We start from the raw sequence: 11101 nt of genomic DNA, 5'->3' as shown, positions 1-11101 counted from the left end.
ATGAAAGGCTGGAAGATGCCATTAATACTCACATGTCCATGCACAGGCTGACCCAGTGATCCCACCATCAAAACTAATGTGTGTCACTCTGTGTTTGCATGCTGGGAAGCTCTCAGCTTTGCCCCTGTTTTCCCCAGTGACTTCTAATGTTCTATATGGGGCATTCCCTTAATGTGTACTGGCTAGAGAAAAAGAAAGGTTCTTCGAGGCCTTTCTGCCTCCAGAGCAGAGGCTTCGAATGCCAGCAATGGTCAGCCAGGTGATATGACGATGATCATGCTAGTGAATTCCAGCTTTATTGAGCACTTGCCATGTGCTATGCTTTCCATTCATCTCATCTCATTCAACAATTACACAAAGGAGATACCATTACTATCTCCATTGTCTGGATAAGGAATCTAAGCGAATAAATGATGGAGCCAGGGTTTAAATCCAGGCGGTCTTGACTCCGCAATGTAATTAATTTCTCATGTGTTAAATAACAAAGATTCATGAAATAAAATACTGAGTAATACTAGGAGAAACATGAGAAACAGTTTTATTGGAAATATTCTAACACATCTTCTGAACAAGTAATCAAAAAATAAATAAGGACATAGAAGATATAACCATACAAAAAATTTTAACCTGAAAACAAATAGTGTACCTTCTATTCAAGTTCCATGGACAGCGACAAAATTCAACAAATAGTAAGCTACAGAGGATATTTTGGTAAATTTTGAAAAGCAGAAATTCTAAAAGTCAGTCTCTGATCCAATGCAATACAGCTAGCAGTAATATAAAACACGCCACTTAGAAATGGAAAAAACATGAACAGCATATCAAATTGCTCTTATGACAAAAAGTAAATCAAGAGTATAAACCAAACTATTTAGAAAATAATTTTAAAAATAGGATACAGTCAAAACTATCTGCAGAGGTAAAATTAACAGCATTAAATGCTTTTAGGGTCAAAAAGAGAAAAATAAAATGAATGAAGCACATAAGTTGAGATTTTGGAAAAGAGCATAAAAATAGCACCGCCCCTAAAAAAAAATTGAAGAAAGAAAATATTTGAAATAGAAAACAGAACAAAACAAAACAAAACACCCAGAGCTTAAGAGTAGGAGAGACGTGTCTTCCAGCCTGTGGACAGAGAGGTATGCAGCTTTGCTCCACGTGAACTTGGTCTTCTGACAGGTGTTCGCAATCCGCCCCCTGCTCACTGCGCATGCTCTGCTTGGTGACGCCCTCTCCCGCGGAGGCTTCTGGTCCCGCAGCTCGTGTCTCTACGGCAGCACCGCCATCTTGTACGCGGTGGGCCTGCCTGTGGCATCTTCACGTGCTTTACAATCAATTCTCTCCACTTGGGGTTCCCGTTCCGTTGAACTTGAGTTCCTAGACAGGAACTATGTTCTGATCATCATTGGTTCCTCAAGGCCTGGGGGAGGTGAGTCCTTAATAAATGTCTGTTGCATGAAGGAATGAGGGGATGGGCTCGAGCACTGATTCCTGAGTTGCACTGGGTCCCGGGGTTGCATCTGTCCCCACTGCCCAGCCACAGGCTCCAAGCCAATGCCTTGAGGCCTGGAAATGAATTATTCCAACAATAAGAGGACTAAGTATAAAAGTAGCTGCCTAATGGGATATTGACGTAATCAACGATTGTGTGGACAATGCAATAAAATGCGAGGAAGGGGGGCTTTGATTTTTTCCCTTATTTTCTTTCCTGCTTGAATAATCAAACACTTCCTTTGTGAAATGGAAAATAGTCCTCTCTGTCCTCAGGGCCCGGTTCAAATGCCGCCTTCTCCAGGGAACCTTCCCTCATTTCTCCAACTAGTAACAATCTTGCCTTTCCCGGGCTTCCAGAACATCTGCCCCTCCCTCTGGTCTCTTGAAATTCTGCCTTTGCTTATTTGTGTCGACATCCTCCCGACAGGATTGCGCGTCTCCTGCACAGCGTCACCCCTGGTAAGCTCCACTAGGATGTTCCTCCGAACTCAACCCATTCTCCTTAGCACGTGCAGGGGTGCGGAGGGGACAACATACTTTGAATAGGCAGTTGCCTGGCTGGCAGAGACCACACCGAACTCAAAGCACGCGAGGGCAGAGGATCATAGTGGCCAAACAGACTCCCACAAACCTCAGGGACCAGCTCATGCACACTCCCACCCACAATGCACCTGGCTGAGAAAAGGTTCCAGAAGAATGCTGTGCAGCTCCAGCTAGACCGAGGCAGGGAGGTGGGGGCTGCTGTCATTACCGGAGGCTGATAAATGCAGCAGAGGCAGCTGTGCTAATCGTCTTTTTTGTGCCCAGGTGACTAAGGAGAGGGCATTCCAGACGCCTGGGTCCAGCCGAGCAATCCCCAGTGGCAAGAGGATAGCAGATTTACTTTAGAAAGAACCATAGCATTAACCACTGCCATGACTCTCCAAATCATCCCTACTTGGCCATCAGAACAATCTTTCTAAAACTCAGATCATACCCTGGCACTCACGCCCCTACTCAGAACCCTTCAGCGGTTCCCCACAGCCCTCAGGACTTGGCCTGACATTGCAGGCTCCACGTGACCTGGCCCCCCTTCTCTCCATTGCTCTCTCCCGCCACACACAGCCACGCCCCCAAACACTGAACTCCCTGAGGATTCCCAGTCTGGGCCCTCTCTTTCTTCACTACACATTCTCCCCTTACAGCATTTCATCCAGGACCATGGGCTCAAAAATCATCCGTATGTGACAACTCCTAAATTTTCTTCTGGTCTGAACTTCTCTCCAGAACAAAATATACCCAATTACTACTTGACGTCTTCACCTGGATGTCAAGGACATCTCAAACTCAACTGTCTAAAATACCCATCCCACCTGACCCCCTTACTCTGCTTGGCTCCCCCATATCAGTAAATATCTCCACCATCCACCCAGCTACTCTGGTCCGTCCCTCTCTGACTGCTTGCACATTCCCTGAACCATGAGTGCCACTGATTGTATCGCTAAATTTTCTTGAGCATCTAAATTAATTCCCTGGTCTAAGCCACATCTCCCACCCGGACTACACAAAAGCCTCCTGCCAGATCTCGCTACTTCCTCCTCTGTGCCCGTACAATGCATTCTCACACACCGTCCAAGTCTAATACGCACATCGAACCACGCCAGTCCACCGAAGCTGGGTTAGAATCCAGGCTTCTAGTTTTAAGGGGCTCCCACTGGCCAAATCTGGGATAATTCGAGCACCAAAACAATTACGGTTAATCACTAAAATTATTGGAAAATGGTAGAAACCCAAAAGTCCCTGCTCATAATAAATATATAAATAAATAGGCAGAAGAATGTTAAGGGGAGAGAGAGCTGAAGTCATTCTATAACCCTCCTGACACTGACCGATTTACTTCAGGCAAGAAGCCTGGATGGCTGTTTAATCTCATCTATTTAATCATCTCTGGAATAGGATATCTGCACGGTTGTAACTGTCTCCCTGATTGCATATCGGTGACCAGGGAAGAACAGTAACTATAGATTAATCGGACAATATTTAAATCACCAAGGAGGAGGAGATAGAGAGCATGTGCCTTTGTTGCCTGACCGGGAAAGACACAATACCATTTATGTCCTCTTCCAGCAGGAATGTGTGGTGAAGAAACAGAGGACAAACCCCGAAAGGAGGACTATTCTTTTAAGGGGGAAAACTGAATTTTTCCATCATGTCAATGTCATAAAAGACAAAGCCAACTATTCCGGATTAAAGGAGACTAAAGAGAAATGACAGTGGAATGAATCACTTCATTTCTAGACTGGATCCTGGACTCGAGGGAAAATCCTATGTAAAGGACATTTTTGAGGTAATTGACAAAATGGGTGATAATGGGATATACTGTGTTGCATTACTATTAAATTTAGTGAAGTGGATAACTGTTTTTGTATACACTGTAACTGTAAGGATAAAGGAATGTGATGTATGCAACTTATTCTCAAATAGTTCAGAATAAGAGTCACCTGTAACACTTCATAAAGAGAAGGAATTCATAATTTTCACAGGTGAATTTGGGAAAGAGGACAGATGTCCGTTGTACTATTCACTTTTCTGTAACTTGGAAATTATTTCCAAATATAAAGCTAAATCGAAAAATCCAGGCTCCTTACCATGGCCCACAAGGCACCTGCCATCACCCCCAGCCAACCTGTCCAGCCTTATCTTGACCAGTCATCATGGCCAGCATACTCAGCTCCAGCGACACGGCTGCCTTTCAGTTTCCCCAACATACCAAGTTCTTGCCCGCCTCTGGGTCCTCATGCACGCACCTACTGTTGCCTCTGTATGGAGTGATCTTCCTCCAGCTCAGTTCTCAGGGATACAGTAATTATCACTTCTCAAAATGGCCTTTGACCCCCACTCCAACCTAATACAGACCTATTATATTCTTTCATAGCTCCCTGAACTTTCCCTTCATGAGACTGATCACGGTTTGTAAGATTTCGTATTTTGGGCGGATTCCTAATGCCCATCTTTTCTTGTAGCCTGAAAGCTCCCTAAAGCTGGGGATCCCGTCTGTTTCACCCCCGAATGTGTCCTCCACCCCAGCTGCTGGACCTGACATGCTGCCGGGCACTTAGGACACAGCGGATTAAATGATGAATTCTGCCCTCCAAGTTCACCCCCAAATTGTTGGTGGCTCTCAGAGGACACGCCCTACAGTCCACGTCTAGCTGAAGGAACGGATTCATGAGGCTGTGTCTATGCGGGCTTCTTGGGTTCCCTATGGCTACACCAGTACTTGAAACTAAGAGGTCATGGTAAGGAAGGAGGGGAACTCAGGGGGAGACTTATGCTAAGGGAGAGGTGATGAATTCAGCTGAGAGCCTGGAACCTCAGAGGGGGTGTCAAGGAGGCCGTTGGCTGGATCGGGCTGGTGCTCAGAGGGGCAGTTTGGATTGGAGACATGCCCAATTGCCAAAGCTGTGGGCAAGAGGAAGACCCCTCACAGACCTGTATGTGCAAAAGAGAAAAGAGTCCAAGGAATGGGGCCCGGAGGACCCAGACTTAAGGGCTACGCAGAGAAAAATGTCTCTGGAAGCAAAGAAAAGTAGGAGTAATATCAGGGGAGAGAGAGAGAGAGAGTTGTCACAGAAGACAAGAGAGGAGGCCAGTTGGGCGCTAAACTCCATGCACTTGTGTTTCCTTTTTCCTTGTTCAAGGTCAGCATCTGACATCTCATGAGTTGAGGTGGCCTGGTGGGGACTAAGGGCTTGCGCTCTTGTCTAAATCTTGACTCCACCACCAATAGGCTGCATGGCCTTGGGCCACGGACCTAACTTTCCCCGATTCCGAGCCGCCGTCTGCAGACGGGAGTAGTACTCGTGTTCACTCTCCAGGGCTGCTGTCAGGATTACAGGAGCTCATCGCTGGAAAGCCCTTCGATCCGTGTTTGGTCCACAGTCTAGGGATGAACGAACATCATAGGTCGTGCGCAGCAGGGGCAGAATGTACTGGTTCCAGCCAATAGGATTGTTTCCTGGGTTTAGCCAATGACAGGGCTTCAGACAAGAGCCAAAGAGCCCTCTCACCACCTTCTTTCTATTCCACGTCCCCTTCCTGATCCAATCTCTATTAAACAAACCTACCGTGGACAGTCCTTTCTCCAAAGCCTCTTTCTGAAAATCGTCTCCCCCCCCCCGCCGCCGCCATGGGTGCCCCAATTTCACATGATGCCAGAGTTTGCCCACTTGGTTGCAACTAAACGCTGTGTTTCAGGTAACCATGGTGACGGCTCTCCCTCAACACAGCTACCTTCGGCGATGTCCCTAAGTCTCCCCGGGCCTCTTACTTGGAGACTGCCAGTGTCCACCAGTAGCTTCTGACCATCCCAACTCTGAAGGGAAGAGAAGCGTGTGGACACACCACAGCTTACAAAGGAACTCCACAACAAAACCTCCCTTTCGTCCTCACAACGGCCCTGTGAGGTAGATACAGCAGATAATCACGACCCTGGTCCCCGTTTATCAAGCATGTACACTGTACCACGCTCCGTGTGAAGCATTTTCCTACGTGATCTCACTTAAACTCACCCAAGTCCTATGAAGTGGGCTCAGCGTTTCCATTGTACAGAGGAGAAAAATGGGGCTCAGGGTGCCTAGAACTTGCCCCAGATCAAAGAGGTAGTAAGTAACGGGTTCAGACTTCAGACCATCTGACAAAGTCACACTTTTAACCCTTCTACAGCGTCGCCTCACACAACAAGTCTATGACTTCCAGGCACCATCCTGTCCATTCAGTGGAAGCTCAGAGGGGTGAAGTGACTTGCCCAAAGTCTCACATCCAGGAACTGGCAGAGCTGAGATCCACGATTGGATCTTCTGGCTCTGAGGCCCCTGAAACCAGGAAGCATCAGTGACTGGGTCCTAATGATGTGCTAGGTCATTATTTCCGTAGCAGACTTGCCTTGCCAATCCTGTTCAGCCCAGAACAGTATTTCTATGCAGGAAGTCCTTCTTGACATGTTCTGGGAAATTGATGTTTTCCTGAATCCCAAGACCAATCAGTCAAGAGATTGGGAGAATAGGAAAACGTGTTATAATTTTCCTGTGAGAACTCATGCTTAACAATAAACATAGAGGGGCGCCTGGGTGGCACAGCAGTTAAGCGTCTGCCTTCGGCTCAGGGCATGATCCTGGAGTCCTGGGATCGAGCCCCACATCAGGCTCTTCCGCTATGAGCCTGCTTCTTCCTCTCCCACTCCCCCTGCTTGTGTTCCTTCTCTCGCTGGCTGTCTCTATCTCTGTCGAATAAATAAATTAAAAAAAAACAATAAACATAGAGGCATTCCTGGTATGAAAGAATCCCTGGCATCTAAGTAGAAAGTATGAGAAGGAAATCCTGATATACGGAGTCCAAGACTAAGGTAGACATGTTGGGAACTTGGGTCAGAAGGAGAGAAGTGGGGCTCTGTCAGAGCTCTGGCTCTGTCAGAGGAGCGTGTGACTCTTGATCTCAGTTTCGTGAGTTCAAGTCCCACGGTGGGTGTAGAGATTACTTAAATAAATATTTGTTAAAAAAGGAGAAGTGGTCACAGTCCAATCATTGTTTTTCATAGCTGTTGCCATATCACAAATGGATCTGTGGCCCTATCTGCTGTAAAGTCATTTTCACAAACAGAATATTAATCTGTTTACATGCATCATATATCTCATACAAATCCTATGACTGATGTTCCAAGAATCAAATTTTGGAAACAAACTAGTCCTCCAATGGTCAATTTCAACACATACTGCTGTGTGATAAATCGTGTTGAAGATTTAAACATTTCGTTATTCACATGCTACCCAATAATGTTCTCTGGTATTTTTTGGTTTTTTAATATTTGCTATAGCCTACAGTTCTTTGTAAGTACTCTTATTTATGTAAAAAAAATACAGAAAGTTATGAAAAATAGTGATCTCAGGAATTCCCAAGAATTCCAATTTCTCATTTCCAAATCCTGAAAATGAGTATCTGCTGGGAAATTGGAAACCTTAGCCCAGAGAAATGGATGAACTTCTCAAGGAGCCCAGTGGGATGGCCAACTATGGAGAGTCCCTCTTTCCTGGCTTCCAGGAAAGTCTCTGCACAGGAGCAGGTCCTGGAGTAGAGCTTCCTTGGCCAACATGCCTCTAAAGGCAAAGGTCTGAGAAGAGGTTACTTCGGGGATCCATGGGCTGAGCCTGGAACACTGGTCTTAATGTGAAATATCTGAAGCCTCAAGTTTTATCTCAATCTCATTCCAGAGAGTATCTGCTCACCTTCGTTTAGAAAGTTTTGTGTAATTACCATGAGAAAAATGGCTCCTCCTTAAATGGACGCCCCGTCAAACTTGCACCTTTAACTCTTGACCAGCAGAGGCGCTGCTGCAGGCCGGGCTGTGGAATCAGGCAGGCGAACCTAGACCTGGGTCTGCATGCTGGTTCTGTACGTACTGGCTGTGTGACTTTGGGCAGGTCCTTTAACCTCTCTGAGACTTAGTTTCTCCCTCTGTAAAACGCTGATCATGAGAACACCAGGGTCACTGGGATGTTGTGAGGATTAAATGAGATCATCGCTGTGAATCACAATGCCTGGCACAGAGTAAGCTCTCAATAAACGGGAGACTATTTCCTAATATGACAGTGGACTGGGGGAGGAAGAGCTTGGTGAAAGCCCTTGGAACTACTCACAGGGCTCATGTGCCCCCGGCCTTCTGCAGGCGGGGATTTTCCAGGTCTCTGGGCTCTGCCAGAAGCCTCAGGCTCTCCCCACTAGCCTAGGACGCCTTCCCCGTCCCCAGGCGGGGCCAGGCTGAGGGGGTGGGGGGCTCCAGGGCAGAAAGGCCTCTGTCCCACGTGGGTTCCCAGGGGACTGGCGAGCTTGGCACCGGATAGAAGCTCTTGAAGGACGTCCCCTGGTGCTTGAGGTAACCCTGTTCCCCCCCCAGCCCCCCCGGGCCTCCAGTGGGCCTGCCGTGGGTGGGGCTGGGGTGGGGTGGAGGTGGGGCAGGTGGGGTTTGGGGTGGGGGTGGGGATAGGGCTTGGGGTGGGGGGTGGAGATGGGGCTTGGGGCGGGAGATGGGGGTTCGCTGGCGGGGGTGGGGAGGTGCAGGGTCCCCGCGCGTGAGTGGGCCCCGCGGGGCCTGGGTGCGACGCGGCCGCAGGGCTGGCTGGCCGGGCGTCGCGGGAGACTGGAGGCCGGCGGACGCGGGGGTGGGCGCGCCGGTGCGGGAGGAGGTGGGCACCCACCCCGCACTCCAGTGCGCCCGGGGCCGCTGGCGGCGAAGCGTCCTCCGGCGCGGGGTGTGGTCCGAGTGGTGCCCAAGCCCTTTGCACACTTGGGGTGCCGGTGGGCCCGCTCACTGCGCGAGGGTCCGTGGCGAGCAAGATGGGTGCTGTGACCTTAGGTTCGAGGCAGGCGAGGGCGGCTCGCCCGCGAAGTTCCTGCGGTAGCTGTAGGGCTGGGAGGCTCCTTCCACAGGCGGGCCCCGAGTGGGTGGCTGGCTCTTGGGGCGGCCAAGAGAGACCCGAGGGCCTCGTCTTGCCTGGGGAGCCGGCTCACCTCCCCTTCCCCTGGGGGATCGTCCTGGGTGCCCTCGGGGCCTTGCTTCCTCCCCCGGGAGCTCTGGTGTCCGGCAGCACCGCGGAAACTGGCCGCGCGTTTGTCCGGAGGCCCCTTCTGGGAAGAAGCCTCCTAAGGGGCTCTGTCTTCAGACCTTTCTCGTGGAAGGCTCTCCTGGTCATTCTCACTCCCGAATCCTGCAGGAGGAAAAGAGGAATCTGGGTAGTGTTTTCTCCTCCCTCCACCCAAGACCAGGAAAACCCTGCCTTGGGAATCTTAAATGGGGCAAATGGGGGGAAAATCTTTGCAAACGACAGTTGTATTTCTGACAGCGGGGGGTGGGGTGGAGGCAGGGCTTTGTGGGGGACTCGGCTCCTGAAATCGGACAGAGCGGCTCTACACTTAGTTGCAATGTGATTTTAGGCAAGTTACAGAACTTCTTGCAGTCTGTTTGCTCAGCTATAAGGTGGGGATAGGGTAAAGGCAGCCTCAAAGGACTGTCAGTGTGATGGGGGGGGGTCCACAGACCGTCAGCATGGGGGGCACAGCAGTGCTATGTTAAATCGGAAAGATCAAATATAAACTTGTACCTTAAACAAAAATGTTTCCAACTCTGCTGCTACCAGGTGAGGTCCAGTACCCCCCCCCCAACTATCGTGTATACCCTTAATGCCCAGCTATTGGCGTCTTATATTATTTACCATTAAAATAACCAGGAGTCCTTGGAGGGTAGCTGATTCCATTTCTTAAACAAGAAAAATCTACAAGCATCCTGTCGATGCCAGAAAACAGGGATATTTTCAAGGATGTCAGCGGTAGTGTTACAAAGACAAATATCCTAATTAAACGGTCTACCATTTTCAAAGCTGTTACGATTTGAGCATCCTAAAATCTGTAACAATCATTATGCTTCAGTGAAATGTCTGGGGAAGGCTCTGAGTCCCTAAACTACTCAAAAGTAGAAAGTCAATAGAAAATCTTGAAAAGGGTCGTTGTACTCGGATACACTCTCCTACAGGTCGTAGAGCTTCTCCTACAGGGAGCTGTCCCAGAAAGGCGATGAGAATAGGTATGTATGATTTTGATGATTTTTGTAAATAGGAGAGTGCAAATATATGGGTATCTTGATTCTTCTATTATTCCTGTACTTCTGTTTATAAGGCGGAAATATGAACTCATTTCTCTCTGTGCGAGGAGGGAACTGTGAGCCCAGTGACCCTGGGAAAAGCAGGATTACGGTGACCGAACAGCACTGATAAATACACAGAGTAGTCAGGGAGGAGGAGATGTCAACACTGTTCCAGCTGATGACGCACCCATCGGTCCTGAGGAGAACTAGCTTCAAATACTTATTACCTCATCTCCTAAGAACATTGTTTTCAACCCGAGGAACTTAAACAATACCGGGCAACTAAACTAAACTAAACTAAATAAAATATAAAATAAAAAATAAAATTTAATTTAAAAATAAAAAATTTAATTTAATTTAATTTAGAAATAAATGAAATAAAATAAAAAATAAAAGAAAATTTAATTTAAAAATAAAAATTAATTTAATTTAATTTAGAAATAAATAAAATAAAAAAATAAAATAAAATAAAATTTAATTTTAAAATAAATAAAATTTAATTTAAAAATAAAATAAAATGAAATAAAAATACCAAGCTACAGATCCCATCAAAAAGATCCCCAGATTCTATAATAACGGATTCATCTTCAGGATAAAGAACTCTCACAACTTACCAATCATAAAAGTAACAAACCAGTTGAAAAATGGGCAAAGGAGCTGAACAGACGTTTCTCCAAAGAGCACCGCACATGGCTACCAAGCACACGAAAAGACGCTCAACACCACTATTAGATGCAAATCAAAACCACAGCAGGAAGACCACAAAGCCACAAAAATCACACTCATTTGGGTTGCTACTATTAAAGAAAAAACACCCAGAAAATAACAAATGTTGACGAAGACATGGAGAAACTGAAACCCTTGCGCACTGTTGGCGGAAATGTACAATGGTGCGGCTGCCTTGGAAAACGGTGTGACAGGCCCTCAGAAAAGAGC

At 47.4% G+C, this 11101-nt stretch overlaps 1 long non-coding RNA gene across 1 annotated transcript in view; it reads left to right on the top strand.

Annotated features, from left to right (window-relative positions):
- Window positions 1-8130: 8130 nt before the first annotated feature.
- The window catches only part of LOC123784663 (uncharacterized), a 30368-nt gene continuing 27397 nt past the window's right edge, over window positions 8131-11101 (top strand). Inside the window, exon 1 of the long non-coding RNA XR_006777532.2 lies at window positions 8131-8401. This is a non-coding gene — a long non-coding RNA (uncharacterized LOC123784663). The remainder of the gene's footprint in view (window positions 8402-11101) is intronic.

The sequence above is a fragment of the Ursus americanus genome, chromosome 2 (assembly GCF_024610735.1).
Source record: "Ursus americanus isolate L20-20 chromosome 2, mUrsAme1.1.p, whole genome shotgun sequence".
Lineage (NCBI taxonomy): Eukaryota > Metazoa > Chordata > Mammalia > Carnivora > Ursidae > Ursus > Ursus americanus.
This window is presented reverse-complemented; position numbering and strand designations above follow the sequence as displayed.